Source organism: Euprymna scolopes, chromosome 26 (genome assembly GCF_053919585.1).
Source record: "Euprymna scolopes isolate OS-2025 chromosome 26, ASM5391958v1, whole genome shotgun sequence".
Taxonomy (NCBI): domain Eukaryota; kingdom Metazoa; phylum Mollusca; class Cephalopoda; order Sepiida; family Sepiolidae; genus Euprymna; species Euprymna scolopes.
This window is the reverse complement of record NC_136507.1, coordinates 83,347,545-83,367,922: the sequence shown is the minus strand read 5'-3', so window position 1 is coordinate 83,367,922 and position 20,378 is coordinate 83,347,545. Positions and strand designations below refer to the sequence as shown.

General features: G+C 33.6%; 1 protein-coding gene across 1 annotated transcript in view; it reads left to right on the top strand.

The window, feature by feature from the left end:
* Nucleotides 1-2,955: 2,955 nt before the first annotated feature.
* Nucleotides 2,956-20,378, top strand: part of LOC145248230 (uncharacterized) — a 98,559-nt gene continuing 81,136 nt past the window's right edge. Inside the window, exon 1 of the mRNA XM_080110112.1 lies at nt 2,956-3,023. The gene's annotated coding sequence lies outside the window, so the exon portion shown is untranslated. The remainder of the gene's footprint in view (nt 3,024-20,378) is intronic.

Sequence of the window (20,378 nt, the reverse complement as noted above, 5' to 3'; positions counted from 1 at the left end):
CTCAATACTCCTTATGTCAAATCTCGAGTTTGTAGACAGAAAATTGACAGAGTAGTTTAGTAAGGAAATGTACACACATACACGCACGCACGCACATAGACACACAGACAGACAATTTCACTTTTATAGATATATAGATGATGTTAAATTTCTTTAAAAAATGATGCTTATTCAAATTGGCATTCATGGCGGCAATAAAAAGTAAAGAAAATACAGAAAACTTACGATATGCATAATCATTACAGATTCCAAAAATCAGGTAATTTAATCAAGTAGGGTTTTTTTATTCAAGAAAATATAATTTTATGACTACGTGAGTCGTAATATTTTCATCGGGCATGACGAAATCCGATGAAATAATTAATGGATAGACAACTCAAATCGAATTGTCGAGGTAAAAAATCGGCCTTACGTTGAATACAGTTTAATATTAAATCGCTAAAAATCGTAAATTTGGATTTTCCTAGTTAAAAAAAAACCTATTTGTTCGATTTACATAATTTTTGGAATATAGGATCTCCGTTCTGTAATGAGTATTTATATCGTATAGACTTTTCTATATTTTCTTTATCTTTAATTGTCGCTATTAGTGCCAATTTGAATAAGCACATATTTAATCAATGTTATCAAAGTATTTATTTATACTTGTTGTGTTCTGTGCTTTAATTGAGTATTGTGCCTATATCCTCAGTAAACCTCTTACTATAAAACACTGCGTTACTTAAGGCAAAATAATATCCTCTTGTTTTCCCCCTGTTTGTGTTGCAACACTTTAATAATAATGTCAGTGGCATTTGTCCGAGGTAGATTGGACCAGTTTCATCCGAAGCAGGAAGTTTCATAAGAGTGTCAGCGGCTCAGCACTCCTTCTAACAAAACCGGATGTTCGATCTTTCAACAGCTATGCTCATATGGTAATGACGTGTCTATATGACGAGTGTAAATTGAAGGTATATTACATAGTGGGGTACCAAACCGTTGCAGGCTAGTGTTCATATATATAATAGCGTCCAAAAGTTAAGGAACGGTCGATCATTATTTTTGAATGACTTCTAACTTTATCTATGAAGAAGGAAAAATAAAATTGTGAATTTTCCCAATTTTTTCAAATATTCAGAGTCGACATTTTGTTAAGTTGTTATTAAGATTGTTAAAGTTTGTATTAATTTTCCGAGTTCCTTAACTTTTGTACGCCTATAATTTAATTAAGTTTATTTATATGTAAAAATCTAATATGTATTCAAAATCAAAAATCAAAACATTATTTTTTATTTAACTACAGTTATTAAATATTTGAAAATTCACCAAAAAATTGTTTTTCCATTTTCATAGAAGTCATTCAAAAAAATGATCGACCGTTCCTTAACTTTTGGACGCTACTGTATGTCGTGTGATTGTGTGACGTGTTAATCCATGTCTATAGTGGTTCTTCAGTATATGAACCATTTTGTTATGTCTTACAGACTTACCGCCCATTATTATTTCGTATAGGTGTTAATTTTCTTCTTTTTTTTTCTTCGAAAATATGAAAACTGAAAACTTCAACAAGGAACAAACGCAATTTCGTAAAAAAAATTCGTAACATTTCTTGCTTTGTTTAAGCAAAAAGAACATTCAAGTTTGTTTTTGACAACAGCAACAATTTGATTGATAAATTTACTAAACAACATTTGGCAAATTTTTCATGGCGACACATTTGCAATGTAAAAGTAGAATTCCTTTTTTTTATCCCGTTTTCCTCCTTTTTTTCTACGATTTTCCATTTTCTCTTTCTTTACCTCTAGAGAGTATGTTTTTGCCTCTTTTTCTTATAAATCTAGTGTATAGATATTTTTCTTATAAATCTAGCATATATATATTTTTCTTATAAATCTAGTGTATAGATATTTTTCTTATAAATCTAGCATATATATTTTTTCTTATAAATCTAGCATATATATTTTTCTTGTAAATCTAGCATATACATTTTTCTTATAAATCTAGCATATATATTTTTTCTTATAAATCTAGCATACATATTTTTCTTATAAATCTAGCATACATATTTTTCTTATAAATCTAGCATATATATTTTTCTTATAAATCTAGCATATATATTTTTCTGATAAATCTAGGATATATATTTTTCTTATAAATCGAGGATATATATTTTTTCTTATAAATCTAGCATATATTTTTTCTTATAAATCTAGCATATATATTTTTCTAATAACTCTAGCATATATATTTTTTCTTATAAATCTAGCATATATATTTTTCTAATAAATCTAGCATATATATATTTTCTTATAAATCTAGCATATATATTTTTTCTTATAAATCTAGCATATATATTTTTTCTTATAAATCTAGCATATATATTTTTTCTTATAAATCTAGCATATATATTTTTCTAATAAATCTAGGATATATATTTTTCTTATAAATCGAGGATATATATTTTTTCTTATAAATCTAGCATATATTTTTTCTTATAAATCTAGCATATATATTTTTTCTTATAAATCTAGAATATATATTTTTCTAATAAATCTAGCATATATATTTTTCTTATAAATCTAGCATATATATTATTTCTTATAAATCTAGCATACATATTTTTTCTTATAAATCTAGCATACATATTTTTTCTTATAAATCTAGCATATATATTATTTCTTATAAATCTAGCATATATATTATTTTCTTATAGATCTAGCATATATATTATTTCTTATAAATCTAACATATATATTATTTCTTATAAATCTATATATATTTTTTCACAGTTTTTTCACATAAATTTTTCTTTACACATTTTCGCTTTATCAGTTTTATATTCTATTCATTATAATTTCTTTTTAAAACTTGGTCCCTTATCTCTGTATTTTTTTCATTTTTTTCTTTGCGTTGTGTGTGTGGCTTTTTCTTTTTCAAGTTTACTAAATTCCAGTCCATTTTTTTTCGTTATGTTCCAGGTTTATAGGGTTTCGATGTCCACTATCTCATCAGAGGAGAGAAAATATTAGCAAATATTTATAAAGGTATGTACCCTATTTGCTAAAGTCAGTGAGAAATGGAAAATCAAAGTCAAAATAATTAATTAATAAGAAGTCCTGTAGAAAGAGGATCGAAACCCTATAGGTTAAGGAGATTAATTTTCTAAAGTATTCTTTGTCTTGCTTAGAATAATAAAAATCTTTGATATGAAACTCAAACGCTTCATTTCAATAAGGGTTAAAACAATAAATATATATATATATATATATATATTGTTTTAACAAAATCAAGACATCAAGGGATAGATTGATAGGAACAAATCCTGTATTTCATCGTTAGTTACAATTGTTTTAAGACTATTCAATTATGAAATACACTATTTGTTGCTATCAATCTATTCCTTGATGTCTTGATTTTGTTAAAACAATATATGAATGCTCAATTATGAAATATGATAATTTTGTAACTTGCAGTTTAAGTCATCTCATTTTGACTTGAAACTTATTGGTATATGAACGATTACCGAATTTTCAATTATATAAACCCAATCAAATTCGGAATAATATTAATAAATATATATATATATATATATATATATATATATATATATATATATATATATATATATAGAGAGAGAGAGAGAGAGAGAGAGAGAGAGAGAGAGAGAGAAAGAGAGAGAGGGAGGAAGGGGGAGATATAGAAAGAAAGAAAGAAAGAGATAAAGTTAACTTAAAAAATACATTTTTCAGAGAAAAACACATATTATCTGGATATATAAAGCCCTAGCCGGTTAAGAGGAGCAAGTTATAAGAAAGGATAAGGAGATAAGCATTACATTTCAGAGTGCGATAAAGGCTTAGTAAATGGGACACAGGGTGGGTTCGCATCTCATGACCGGCACAAATTGTCACCTCTTACACTAATGATTACATAAGCATGAAACACTAGTGTTTGTAGATATAAAGAATAATTATTGCTTAATTACATATATATATACTAGCATTTCAGCCCGGCATTGCCCGGGTGTTTGGAGGAGTGTGTTGAGAAAAAGAAGGGGTAGTAGAAAATCAGGCTCGAACCCGTACCGTGTAGGAGGAAAAGAACGGGGGAAAAAGCGTGACGTATTTGCTGTTATGACCACCGTCAAACCGGGAGTGATGTAGGTTTAAATTAATCCTAGACAATCGAAAAGAGTGGATGACTTTCGAAAATATCGGCGAAAAAAGCGAACACTCCTTGTAGAAAAGTGCCCTGTTGAAAGTGAAGATTTTAATGTTTTTAGCCAATTTTTCGATATTTGTCGTATGAAATGTCAAACTTTAAAACGATACTGATCTTGTGAAAATCCGTCGCCTCTGTTTTCGGAAGACATGTAAACATACATGCATACATACATACATACATACATACATACATACATACATACATACATACATTTATATATTGGTAACTAAGAATTTCTGACCCAAACCGATTAAAAAGCTTGCCCTATCTCTGAATACCCTTTATGTAAAATTTCAAAGGTTTAGACCAGAAATTGTCTGAGTAATTTGGTAGAAACCGCAGGTCAAATTTTTTTTAATTTTGACCCCTATTGTGACCCCTAACATTTATTGTTTTGAACTCACATCAAGTTATTAAGTTAGATTCATGTCCAATGAATCTATATCTAAAATTTCAAGTGTTTAGACCCAAAATTGTCAGAGGAGTTTGGGAGAGTTCTCAAAAGTCGAATCGTTGACCTTTTATCCCTTAACATACAAATTTCTGGCCGAAAACGGATCACAAAGATTTTTCCAAATCTTAGTACCCTGTATATCAAATTTCAAGTCGGTAGATTTAAAATTAACAAAGTTATTGCGTAGTGAAATGTACACACACAGACAGACACACACACAGACACGTTCACTTTTATAGATATACTAGCATTTTTGCCCGGCGTTGCCCGGGTATTTGGAAGTGTATGTTGAGCAAAAAAAAAAAAATGGTAGTAGGAAGGCAGGCTCGAACACATACCGCGAAGGAGGAAAACAACGGAGAAAAAAACCTGACGTCTTTGAGGTTAGGACCGCCGCCAAACCTGAAGTGAGTTATGTTTAAATTAAAACTAGAATATTTAAAAGAGAGGATAACTTTAAAAAATATCGGCGAAAAAAGCGACCCCCACCCGATGTAGAAAACTCCCTAGTTGAAGGTGAAGATATTAATGTTTTTAGCAATTATTCGATATATGTCGTATGAAAGGTCGAACTTATAAACGATACTAATCTTGTGAAAATCCGTCGCCTCTGTCGAAAGTTTAAGGCAGACATGCAAACATACATACATACTTACATACATTTATATATTGGTAACTAAAAATTTTCGACCCAAACCGATTAAAAAGCTTGCCCTATCTCTGAATGCCCTTCATGTAAAATTTCAAAGGTTTAGACAAGAAATTTTTTTTTTAATTGCATTTTCATCCCAAACAAGGCACATTGCCACTTTGGTGTAGGGGGCTACTATCAGGGGCAACAACTACTGGGGTACTATGTAGGGATGTGGGCAGCAAGATGTCGGTTCACGTTGCACTTGAACTTCTGCACGTCAGTAGAGTTGGGGAAGCAGTGACCTGGAATGGAATTCCAACGTCTAGCGGTTCTGAGGAAGAAACCACTGGAGTACAAAGATCTTTTACATCTAGGGATCTCTACAGTGTGGGGGTGGGATTTTGCAGCCTGTCGGGTCTGTCGAGGGTGTTCACGTCGTGGGGGCACAAGTGCTTGCAGTTCGTTAGAGCATTCACCATTAAAATACTTGTAGAACAGGCAGAGGGATGCAACATTTCGTCGATGGGACAAAGGCTGAAGCTTAGATTCCAGTTCAGGGCCTATCAGATTTGCGACTCTCTTTTGAACCTTGTCTAGGAGCGAGAGATTAGTAGCAGATGCACCAGCCCAAATATGACAGCAATACTCCATATATGGGCGAATGGTTGCCTTATAGAGGTACAGGATACTTTCGGGTTAGTAGTTTTCTAGCACGGTAGAGAGAGCCCACCTTCCTTGCAGCGGCCCTGGCAATGCCTTCAATGTAATTGTTCCAACTCATGTTTCCTGTGAACGTTAGGCCAAGGAGCTTGAAAGATGTACTCTCAGATAAAGAGTCTTTGGCCATTGCTATAGGTGGTAGAGAAGGTTTTTTGTAATTATTGAATGAAACAAGTTCAGTCTTGGCAGCATTGAACGTGACCATCCATTTTTGTTCCCATTCCACTACAGACTGGAGGGCATCCTCTAGTGTTTCTGCCATTTCTTTAGATATGTGTTCATTTGTTTTCCTGTCGTGCCTCTTATAGAGTGTGGTGTCATCAGCATATATACCCATCTCAGCGGCAATTTTGTCGGGGGGGGTCATTTATGAATATCAGGAACAGTAGAGGTCCAAGGATAGACCCTTGTGGCACTCCCGCACATATCATATTGTTTAGATGTACGACCGTCGAGGACAACCTGGATTTTTCTCTTATCTAAGAAGGATTTAATTATGTTAAGTATCCTACCAGTGATACCGTATGATCTAATTTTCCTGCGGACACCCTCATGCCATACCCTGTCAAAAGCCTTAGATATATCTAGAGCTACCGCTCTGCCCTCCCCCGCTTTGTCCAGTGAATGGTATATACTTTTAGAGATTACAGTCAGGATGTCTGCTGTGGAACGGGCTTGTCTAAATCCATATTGTTGGTCAGTCAGAAGTTTAGCATTGTCTGAGTAATTTGGTAAAAACCGCAGAGGTACATTTTTTTAAAGATTTGACTCCTATTATGACCCCTTAACATTTATTGTTTTGGACTCACAGCAGGTTATTAAGTTAGATCCACGTCCAAGATACCTATATCTAAAATTTCAAGTGTTTAGACCCAAAATTGGAGGAGTTTGGTAGAGTTCTCAAAGGTCAAATCGTTGAACTTTGGCACCTAAACAGCAAAATTTCTGGCCAGACACCGACCACAAAGATTTTCCAAAATATCAGTACCCTGTATATCACATTTCGCATCTTTAGATTTAAAATTGACAGAGTTATTGCGTAGGGAAAATGTACACAGACACACCCACAGACACACACAGACACACCCACAGACACACACAGAGACACGTTCACTTATATATATATATATATATATATATATATATATATATATATATGCGTCTGTGTTAGAATTAAACGCAATAGTTAAATGAAATAAATAATCTAATAAGAAACCATAAAAAATGAATAATTAATAAATGAATGCTTGTTTTTCAAAAGAATATGCAAATTAGTAAAATTTCCTGAAGTCGCTTGCATATCCATGGCGAAACATATTAAGAAGTTCGTCCTAATAATTTTTTAATAGAAAAAGTAAGATTTTAATATCAGTGTCAGGGCGAGGAAAATACTCTCAGATATTGTAAAATTAAAATCCATATAAATATTAGAATCAATATTTATAAGACAATCCTAATTAGACAAAGAAGCTTAATATATAAGATAGAGCAATATCATAAATAAACATTTGGAATTATATTCAGAAAATTAAAAACAATTACGACAAATTCATTACTCGACAAGAAGTACCACAATTTAACCGTATTTTCCTTAATTAATAGATTTTCAATATATGTCTCAATTCGATATATAACTCAATTCATCAGAGGAAATAAATAATCTTCATAGGGAGGCATAACTTTTGCTATTTAGCAAAACGATTGAAAAAATGATGAAATGTGAGTTATTTGATTGGTGTGTTTTTAATGAAAAAAACAGCCCAGACAATATTTCAAATTATTATTTTGGTAATGGAGTAGGGCGATCATGAGCGTTAAATCATGAAAAATGATTGTCTAAATTAGTAACATAGCCAAGAATTATGAAAAATTATTCAATGTGAGTTATTTGATTAGGGTGTTTGTAATGAAATGAACAGCCAAGACAATGTATCAAAGTTATTATTTTAGTAAGGGGAGGGCGATAATGTGGGTTAAATTATGAAAAATGATTTTCGAAATTAATAACATATCCAAGAATTATGGGATTCAATGAGATATGTCAAAATATATACTAGAAGATTACCCGGAGTCACTCGGGATTGAATGAGATACATGCAAATGTATGCAAGCAGAATACACGGGCGCCTGGGATCCAATGAGATAGATACAAATATATACTAGCAGAATACCTGGCGTTGCATTGGATTGAATGAGATTGATTGAAATATATACTAACAGAATACCTAACGTCGCCCAGGATGTACTGAGATTGATTGAAATATATACTAACAGAATACCTAGCCGGGATTCAATAATGCAGGTGCAAATAAATTTGCATGAAAAGCCTAAAAAAAGACCAAGATTAAAAAAAGATATTCCATAATTTAGTTAGGTTCAATGATGAAATATAAATGCACAATCGTAAAATCCATGTCTAGGTTACGGTGACCTTGATAACCTAATTACCGTTACTAATTAGTCTAGATGAGATTTTATATTTTATTTATATTTTATATTTGACGGATCCACATGGAGTTTTGTTTCTTTCCTATTGGCCTATATCCTATTATAATTTTGATGTTTGGTACTGTGCATTGTCATTAAATGTTGATAAACTAAACATTTCGGTTTACTACAGGTATAGTTGCCATGTTGCGCGGTTTGGTGTAGTTTTAGGTGGTGTGCGCATGATTAGTAAACTAGGTAGTTGTCTTATACCATTAATCGAATTGTTCTGGTGTCTAATTGAAGAATTGTAAAAACTATATTTGAAGCATGGGTAAGTCCGTGCATCTGCAGGCAGGAATTGAGTAACTATGAAAATCAATTTGATTTTATCTAGTTTCTGTTCTGTTTTGTTGAAATGTCTGGCGATTTGAGAGTAAAGTGTTTTTTTTTTGTTTTGTTTTTTTTGTTTTTCTTATATTCCGCTAATTTTGTCCGGCGGTTGTGTTTGGATGCGTGTATGTGGGACTATGAATGAGGGATCTACTGTTTGTAAACACGCACATGCATTTTGTACATAATTATTGTTTTTAATTGCCGCCATGAATGCCAAATATAAAAAGTAAACTTTCCAGTTAATTATATACTTGCTGCAATTAATCACATGTAAAAACAGACATGAATTGAAAATTGAAAATGTACAATTATATGCAAACAATGAAACACATGGAGATGTGCGTGCACACAATAACAATAACGCTTTGTTGCTAAACATAATTTATACAGTGCCTAGAATATATATATATATATATATATATATATATATATATATATATATATAAACAGTGCCTCGCAAAAGTTTACAATACACCTTTGAATCTGCCAGTTTTTTGTATTTCTAGTTTCCAAATGCTAATGAATTTTTTATAAACATAGAAAATGTATTAAAACTAAGATAGGAACAGAGGGGAAAATAAAAAATAATGACTTAACGCAACGCGAAAAGAAAACTCAATAATAAGCAACGCAAAAGTTTACAACACATTTACAAAATAATATCTAGTATTTTGTAGCATTATTGTTGATTACAGCATGCAGACGTTTTGAGTAATCTCCTACGAACTTCTTACATGTGTCTTGTGTTATTTTATTCCATTCTTCCACACAAATTCTCTCCAATTCTCACAGGTTTTAAGGTTCTCTTCTATAGACCCGTAATTTCAATTCACCTCATAAATTCTCTATAGGGTTGAGATCGGGAGATTAACTAGACCACTATAAAACATTTACTTGATTTGAATTAAGCCAATTTTGTGTGAGTTTCGCAGTGTGTTGTGGATCGTTATCTTGTTGAAAAATCCAGTCTGATTTCAATTTGAGCAACTTCACACTTTCTTTAAGGTTTTTCTCCAAGATACTCATATGAATACTCCCTTAATTTTTCTTTTATTATTTCCACTTTTCCTACACCTACTGCACTAAAACAACCTCATATCATAATGGATCCTCCTCCAAATTTTACTGTTGGAATGCTGTTTTTTTTTTTACTGGTATGCAGTAACATTTTCTCCAAATTTTCGGTGTTTTTTGACTGTCAAGCAAGTCAATTTTGGTCTCATCTGACCAAAACACGTTATGCCAAAACTCTAGAGGCTTGCTTCCATGCTCATTTGCAAAATCAAGCCTAGCACGAACGTTCTTTGGCTTAAGAAGGGGAGTTTTCCTTGCAAATCTAGAGAAGATGTTTTTTAGGTGAAGGTTCTACTGATTATGTCCTTGTTAACTTTAATTTCACTGTTTTCTAAGTCCTTCTGCAGCTCTACAAGAGTAATTCTAGGCGAATTCATAACCTTTCTTGTTAATAACCTTTCAGCACGTTTAGTTATTTTTTCGAGGACAACCTGATCTGGCCAAAGGAAGGGTTGATTTGTGAGACTTCCAGTGCCGAATTATTGTTCCAACAGAATTCAATGGAACCATCAACTGTTTGGATATTGTTCTATATCCCAATCTACTCTGATTAAGACTTGCAATTCGTTTTCTGAATTCTTGACAAATCTGTTTATTCTTTCCCATAATATGGTTGCTTACAATACGGTTATTAGATAAAGAATGACGCAATACTTTTACTAATTGCTAACTTCGATGTCTATTTTTTATGGGGCTCAGTTGGGTTCACAAGAACGACACAGGAAAACACGTACTAGGTGGTTTACAAGTGTATTAAGTACAGGTACAAGCATATAGAGAAAGATAAAGAGAATAGTAGTAGTTGCAGGTGTCAGTAAGATCTCGCTCCCCGAGGTAAAATATCCGTTGAGATCTCGCTCCACCGTACCAGCCTTAGGAGCTGATTATATAGAATCTGGACGAGTCCATTACGGGGCGAGATCCTGTCTCACAACATTATTGCGTATTCTTGAACATTCTAGAAACTTCTAAGCATATTATAAACCGTCATAAAATTATTGAGTAATCTAATGAATTTGCTATGTGTTGTAAACTTTTGCGGTGCTAATTGTTGAGTTTTCTCTTCGCGTTGTATTACATTGCTATTTTTTATTTTTACTACTGTTCCTATCTTAGTTTCAATACATTTTCTATGTTTATAAAAAGTTTTATTACTATCTGGAAGCTAAAAATAGTGTATTGTAAACTTTTGCGGGGCACTATTTATATATATATATATATATATATATATATATATATATATATATATATATATATAGTAAGGTATAAAATATATATGGCGATTAAGCTACACTGAATATTCCGCATTTCATCCACTCTAGGAATCTTCAGGCTTATGCGCATATATTTTATAACTTACTAACTAGCTCTGCCTACGTATTGAGCACTTTTAAGTAAATACTTAAAGTTTACGCATAGATTTATACTTTCGTATATTAATTTTATGTGAGTAAATTAAGTAGTTATATATATATATATATATATATATATATATATATATATATATATATATATATATATACTAGACTAGACTACCTGTGACCTGTTAAGTCAGTATATGTTATATCTAGCCATGAAATAGTGAGTATACAGAATTAATGTATAAATGCACAAAATTGAATACACGTGCGCGAAAACAAACATGGTGGCTAGTAAAAATATGCAATTTTGCGCGCGCAAAGAAGTGAATGCACGCGCGCACGAAAACAAACATGTCAATCACTGAAAACAATACGAAAGATATTGGATAATAAATATTTTAACATCATTTATATAAAAGGTGGTGTGATCCGTTGTAAAAATTGAAAAAAGAAACAAAAAGGAAAAACACTAGGAGTAATGTGCATTATACAGGTTCAATCTAGTTTTTTTTGTGTGCGCGTGTTAAAAACTTAAAAATATCAGGAAATAATGATTAACTGATTAAGTAATATTTAGCGGTGAAACTTTTTCAAAGCAAATCTTTAAAAAAAAAAAATTAAAAGTCCCCCCCACACACACGTTTCAATGTTTTTCTATGTATTTTTAAAATGTTTGGAATATATGACCCAATCTCCCGCCCATGTCCACTTTCTGGTCCCACCCCCCCATCAAACTGGAAAAAAAAACATGCTAACGATTGCATGTCACGCTACGTCGCTAAGAAATGGGATATCATATTACGTTAAATTTATATAGTAAAGTGATCCCCCACTTTATAATGTTAAATTTTAATTATTAAAAAAAAGTTTAAAGGCCGTTGAAATGTATTAGCCCAGAAAAAAAGTAAATTTTGATTTCTTGTTAGGATGGAACCTACGCTGGGTTAAGTTGTAAAAAAACAAATGTTTTTTTTTTAATATGTTAATTAATCAATTTTTCTTTTTACATTAGAAAACCATATTTGTTTTGTTTTTGTTTGAAAAATATTCCAACTTGCAATGATAAATACAAATAAAATAATCGTAAATAAACAATTTCGGACACGGAAAGCGTAGTTTTTTTTTAAATCAAGTTCTAGTTTTAATCACGCTCAACTTAGATAAAGAAAGTATTTTTTTTTAAATATGTAGGTGCACCCGAACAATCGACACCCGTTTACAATTTTTCCCTTTCGTCTTTATTAACTATTCCAGCCATTCTCATTGGCTGGGCTATGCATATTCTCATATTACGAAATTCTATTCTTCTATATATTAACAAACAGTTCTTACAATTCAAAAAATGGCGTCGCTAAGAAACATTATTTGGCCCGTGGATGGACTTGAGACAAAAAACCGCAACATCTGTTCTTATAACTGTTGCAAAAAAACAAATAATGTTTACTGTTTATGAATATTACACAAAACATCTTTTACGTAGAAACAAAAAAAAACGTACACATATTTATATCTACAGTAAACTTACACTTCTATTCGAATGTTCGCTCCGTGGTGCATACGTAAATACAGTACACACATTCCGTGTTTACATGCTACTCACGCACACGCACACACACACGCACGCGCTCAACTAGCTTTTATGTTATATTTTTACGCCACACTTATAATAAAAATTCATAAAAATAGGTACACTTTTTCCATCCATTAACTTTTTCGTTTTTATCGTATATCTTTGCAGATAGCTAATTTCTTTAAGTTGTTTTCTACTTTTTTGCACCACTCTTATAATACAAGTATATAAAAATACGTAATAATTTTGCATCCATTCAGTTTTTGTTCTTTATCGCATTTCTTTGCAATTTTTAGATATTTTCCAATTTGTGCTTACGTAACTCAATTCACAAACCAACAGGCGTGTTTGAAAGCTAGTCTTATCGACTTTATCGCCCAATTACCTACACTACAGTTTGAACGTAAATTTCATTAAATAGGGAACTGAATTCGATGGACTATTTGATTTTCATTTCTTGTACAGACTTATTCTCGAAATTGCGCACATGTTAACTTTTTTATGATGGGGGGGGGATTTTACGTTTGATCGAACCCAACAATTTTCTTTAGAATGGCAACCACACAGGTTTTCCATCATGCTGATTACGAAAATCGCATTCGAATTTTGCGGAGACAAGAACTTACATTGATATAAGATCTGTATCAAGCACTGTAATCCACTGACTGCCAGATTTATACGCACGCACGATAAACACATCTACTTCTCTCGTACCGACACTGTCCCCCGCCATGTTCTTCATTTTTAGCAGTTACGAGGTGCTATACTTACAAAGATAATCACGGTTAAGTTTTGAGGAATTATTCCCCCCTCCCATTAAAAAAGGGAGTTGCTTACTCCGAATACCGTTCTTTACGTGGGGATGTTGAAGGTGTCAATACTAAAAAAGTGCAGTGAGAAAAGTTGTGATTGTTTTTTTGTTTTGTTTTTTGTACGATAAAAAAACACATAAAACTGGAATTTAATTTACTACTATTGGCGGAAGAGTTGAAAAGAAGAGTAAGACAACAAACGCTAAAGCTAAGACTGCTACCACTGAGTCTGATCACACTAAACACTCCGTATACAGTGAGAATCACTATTCTCTAAAACTTCTGTTAATATTTTTCAATTATTATTCTAATGAATCATTTTCGTACTTTTGTTAATCCATACTGATTTACGCATTCACCTTGTTGGGTTTTTTTTTTACATTCAAAAACTACCTGCATCCCGGCCGCCGATATCCGCATTTGTTCAGGAACGGCAGTGACCACCAACAATAGTTTACATTTTTGCTAATGGAGGGTTCCACCGAGCAACGCCGGTTAACGGGTCCTGCTAGTATATATTGTTACGCCGTATCCCAGCCCTACTGTGGACAGTAGAGATGGCTGACGTAATGGGTGATGTACATATAAAAAAAAAATTCCCAGGTTCCGTGATAAGGCGTGGTTATGGGAAGGGATTAACCGTCTCGAAGACAACAATAAAAAGAAATGTACTGGACAACGAAAACACATAAGAAGTATCGAGGACAACATTGAAAAATTAACAAACTTTTATTTATATAAAAATAAATAAAATTCAAAACAAGAAAATTAAATATGTCTAACTAAATGAAATGATGTTATGTTATTCAAATTCTACCGAGAGAAGAATATATAATCAACACATAACGCAGTCAATGTCCACATCAAAGACGGAAATCGTCTGCTCAATTAAAAATAGGTTCTAGGATAAGAGAGAGAGAGAGAGAGAGAGAGAGAGAGAGAGAGAGAGAGAGAGAGAGAGAGAGAGAGATGTTAGAGAGATGGAAATTTTGGTTGAAAAACTCACTGAATGTCCTTTGAAATGTGTCCTTTGTTTTGGTTTTATTTTTTTATATTTCTATCGTGTAGACTGTTTACATGTCGTTACGATCATGCAGGTTAATTTTTATATTTCTGTCCTTTGGATTGGTTACGTTTCATTATGCGCGTGCGTGTTAATTGCTCCAAGATTTTATTTCTGAAACTCATCGAAGTCCTTGCTCTATAGTTAATATTACTGCTCTATAGTTAATATTACTGCTCTATAGTTAATATTACTGCTCCTTTGATTCTTCATTCAGCTACATTGTCGCTGGGATTTATTCTTGTTTTGCTTGTTAGTTTATATTTTTGTCACCATCCAATGTCGTCATGAATTACATGTGCACGTACGTAGGGGTTTTCTTTTATCTCTCTCTACATACGGCATATCTTTCTCTATATAAGGTTTATTTCTCTCGATCTTTTCTCTCTCCTCTCTCTCTCTCTCTCGTCTATGAGCTTTCTCTCCTCTTTTCTTTTCCACGCTTCGTTCATAGTATCTCTTTCTCTTCCTTCTCCTCCCCTTTTTTCTGTTTTGTTTACAAAATGTGAATGAGCAGACGAGAATGGGCCTTTTAAGGCGAAAAATAACAAAGTAAATAAAATATAGGGAAAAATATATCTTCTTTCGGTTTAAAAATCAATAAAATAATTTATTATACATTTTTATAAATGTATCACAATATATATATATATATATATATATATATATATATATATATATATATATATATATATATATATATATATAATCGTAGTACTTCGCAAACGAAGATTCTATGAAGGGGGTTTTCCACATCGACTGCAGGCACGCCTGTGGCAGACGAGCCCGAAGCGGGACAAGCAGCTTTGGCACAGCGGCTGCAGTCAAAAGTCACGTCAGGTGTAGCTGCTGAGGCTTCCCGAATCTTTTTCCTGCAGCGCTTCTCCCGCAGATTCTCCGTGAGGGAGATCTTAAAGGAGGTGACAGCCTGGTGGACAGTATGTCGCCAGGTAACACGGTCAGCAGCGAGAGCAGACCACTGGAGGTGGTCAATGTGGCAGTCACCGAGGGACTTCTTCAAAGAGTCTTTATATCTTTTCTTCGGTGCGCCTCTGTCGCGACGGCCAGTAGAGAGTTCGCCATGTAGGACTATCTTGGGCAGGCAATGATCCTCCATTCTGAAAACGTGCCCGACCCAGCGTAGCTGTGACTTCAGCAGCATGGCCTCGATGCTGGTGATTTCCGCCCGCTCGATGACATCAACATTGGTGACATAGTCACTCCAGTGGGCGTTGAGAATGGTGCGGAGACAGCGCTGATGAAAACGCTCGAGGAGTTGTAATTGGTGGCGGTAAATTGTCAAGGACTCAGAGCCGTGCAGGAGGGAGGAAAGTACTACGGCTCTGTACACACTGATTTTTGTGCAATTTTTTAAGTGTCTGTTTTTCCCGACTCTGTTGTACAATCTGCCAAAAGATCTGTTTGCTTTGGCCAGTCTGTTGTCTATTTCGCTGTCGAGTTTGGCATCTGATGTGATGGTACACCCCAGGTAGGTAAACTGGTGAGCTGTCTTCAGCTTAGTCACGCCAATGGTGATATGGGGAGGGCGGTACTCTACCCGGGGAGCTTGTTGATGGAGTACTTCCGTCTTTTTCAAGCTGACCTCGAGTCCGAAGAGCTGGGCAGCCTCTGCGCTATATATATATATATATATATATATATATATATATATATATATATATATATTAGGATAGAACGATAAAATTGTACCACTAAAGAAAACAACACTGCAGCTTTATTTTAAAATTTGAATTACCTCCCTTAGAACAATGTGTTAAAACTCCGAATAACCAAAACAAAACATCTTTTTTAAGTTTTGAAATTATTTTTTAAAGAAATTGCGGGTTTGTATTACTGTACACATAGATTCGAAAAAATTGTCAAAAAACAAATATATAACAAATAAATGTTATCGAAGGCATGATAAGTTACTTTTCTACCTAACTGGATATGTTTTTAGTGTTTTTATTCAATGCAACATGTTTATTCAGCTCGAAAAACATACAGTGTTTACCGATGTATTGGAAAATTCAAAATGGCGCCCGACTCTCTTTTTGACGCGCTAAGTTTGAGAAAAGGAGTTTAAAATAAAAAATGTGCAAAATACTGTTTAAAACCCACTGATTATATGTCAGCCTATGTCACGTTAACATATATTAAGCGAGTTTTTAACCGTATTTTGTTTATTTTTTATTTATAGACAGCTAGTTAACCGTTCATCTATTATGCAGCGCCCCTACAAGCCTGGCGAGTTACGAGACCAGTAACAGCAAACAGTAACAGTGATTAACTAAACACATTTGCCGGCTTTCCAATAACTGATATGCTTTTCAGCTTGTAAACTTACTCGTCTGCAATAACAAAAGAAAAACTACGTTGGCTTACCCATTCATAGCCAAAATTTCGGGAATCAACCATAATGTAATACTCCTTGGCATTTCATACAAGAACCATGTCAGCAACGATGACGTCCACGGAAAGGTCACTTAACAACTGCATCACTATGAAGGCCTACTGGCCATCGTGAAAAGAGGAAACTCAGATAGTATGGGTACGTAACACGCTCAGAAGGATTTGCAAAGACGATCCTGCAAAGAACATTCCAGGGAGAAAAGACGAAATAGGCAAAAGAAGAAGATGGCCAACGACATTCTTAATTGGGTAGGGAAAAGCTTCTCAAAAATTGCAATTGCAAATTACTTAGGACTTCTACTCAGTCATTGCCGACGGGACCACAGCATGGATTAAATAATGGCTTCCGTTCGTAGTTTCGTATAGATTTCAGGGTTTGACAAAAGATTCTCGAGTTGGATAGAAAGATTCCCAAGTTCAACAATATACACCTGAAGAAGGTCGGGAATTGTATCGATCGAACCGTTGTGAAAATACCCATCAAGATGAGAATAGTAGACTCGATTAAATAAAACACAACATGATTGTTGTTTCTTCTAAATATTCATTTTGTATACTTTTTAAGGTTTATCACTGCGCGCATAACAGCAGCCAAATAGCGCAACGGTTAGAAGCTCTGAGTGTCGTTTGGGTGGTCGGGTTTCGATCTTGGCTTGAGGTAGTTGCTCGTTTAGCCGCACTGATGAGCTGTGAAACATATATATCTATAATATAAAGCTGAACTGTGTGTGTGTGTGTGTGTGTGTGTGTGTCTGGTCACGAATAGGCTCCTACATGGTTGGCTTTTATAGAAAACAAATCACATATAATGATAGATGTATCGAGACACAGGAATGGGTGTGTTTAATCTGGCATAATGATGATTTCTTAAAATTGAGGGGTCTGCGTATGCGCCTGGTCCACAAAGTATGGAAATAAAAAATTTAAAAATTTAAAAAAAAAACGTTTACAAGTATTTTTGATATAGATGTGCATAATAATACTTTGATAAGTACGTTTTAACTTAAATAGGGATGGTATAATAAAAGTGTGCGGGTGTTCGTTCGCGCCTGACCTCCATAGAATGGAAATATGTCACAAAGTTTAACAAGGTTTTTTAATATAGATCCACAGAATATTGTGATAAGTGTTTCAGTGTGAACAGGTATGGTATAATAAATTATGGGGTTTATCTATTTTATTTTTACTTTCATCATATTTTGTTTTGGTTTTGATACTCCCAAATTCGAAGCTATTTCTTTACAACCCATCCTTTTCATAACCTATCATACATTCATAAATCGGAGTCCATTTTCAGTAGGCTGTTTTCGCACCCAGTCAACGACGAGTACTTATATATATACGTATATATTTGGTTAAAAATCAATTAAATAACCTACATACAATTCCTAGTTTTATCAATGGGGGTAATTCTTCAATAGAAGTTGCATAATTATCGCCCTTAGATTCTAGACTGTGTATCGTCTGTGTTTGTTTTGTTTTTGTATTTGGGGAACATCATTTTTTCAATAAAGTTTGTAAACTTTTGATCTAAATTTCAAGCATGTATTTTTTCTGCCTTTTTTCTTAACTTCAAACCTTAAACCTCTGGATTAACCTTTTTTTTCAATTTTCTTATCAGCATATTCACATTCGGGATGTGGCGTCCTACTGGATATCAGACATTCACCCACTATCCCATATATTCTAAACCGAGAGATCTTTTTAAGATTTTGACCGCCTCTTTGATAGCAATTGTTTGAATCTCTGTTGCACTTGGTTCACCGGGTATAATTGCCAGGTAGTTCCGCATTTTGTAATTATGCTTTCCTGCAATACAGCGGTGCTTTAGCTTATACGTATCAATATCGTTAATAAACCGGGGAGTCGGGTTAGATCTTCAATTGAGTTATACCAAAGATTGAAAAATGGTACTAGTTTTTCGGTAATTTAGAATAACACTTCTTGTTTTAAGCGAGGTAACTCTATTTTGCTAAGAATTGTAAGAAAAAATGATTTTTTATTACTTCCTTTAATGTAACTAAATTTTAAATTTTATAACATTAAACAAAAAAAATATGTAAAATGCGACAATATTGTAATTTGGTATTCTTTACGAGTGTACCCAATGTAGTATAAACGCCCCCAACCTCTCTATATTAAGAACGACTTCCGGGATAAACACCCCAACCTAGAAAGCCGTCCTTAACATGAGAAGGTTGGGGTGTTTATTTCCGAAAGCCGTTCTTACCATAAGGAGGTTGGGGATGTTTGTACTATGCTGGGTACTGTCGTAAGAAAAAAAAATACTTGTAATTTTTCTGAAACAAAGCAGTCCAGTAATTGTAAGAAAAAAAAATGACATGTTAACTTTTTTAGTAAAATAGAGTAACCTCCCTTAGAACAATGAATTGTTATTCTGATTTGCCCCTTTTCTCTTGCTTAAACACTCAGCCTCCTAAGGCGAGGATGAGGGAAATTGGAGTAATTCATATAAAGGCGTGGGCCCTCCCTTACATCTCGGTGCAGTAGACAATTAAAACGTAGTTTTTTTTTATCGTCCTTCGCGATAGTCCGCCATTTAATGTCACTGCAACTTCTTATCATTACTATCACATATGTGAAAAAGGAAAAGCGTTATCTCTTTTTCTTTTTCCACATATGCGATAATAATGATATATAAGCGATATTAGATTAAACGTATACTTGAATATCTTAATCACATTCTATTATGTACGTTTTTAGCGTCATAAAAAAATTTTGTTCTCTATCCCACTGCAAGAACCTAGACACCGGAGTCGGAAAGTAGAATTGAGAAGTCAGCGTCCCCACTTCTCGAGGAGGGAGCACTATGACCTACAAAAAATGCCTGATCATCCCTGTCGACATTCGCGATAAGGGCGCCTCGGGCCATTAGCAATAAACAAACCATTCTCAAAAAGAGAAGGCAAAGCTTGGGAGGTTGGACCTCCTAGAACTGTGCAGGAACAGCATTACACTCCAATCAACATGAACCAGATTATTACAGGAATGATCTAATCTAAGTTAATTTTGAGGGTCGAAGGTAAAATCCCTGCCACAAAATCTAGTACCGATATGTTAGTTTAAATGCTATTTGGGTCTGAGTTTGAAACCCCGACTGACTTCTCTTTGTATGTGTAGATTTAACGCAAAATTGATCGGGTTTATATGTTATGGCATATCTAAATTTCTCCGTTTATTTTAAATTCTGAAACGTTTTGCTTGTTTGGACATTTTATTGCTTATCTACAC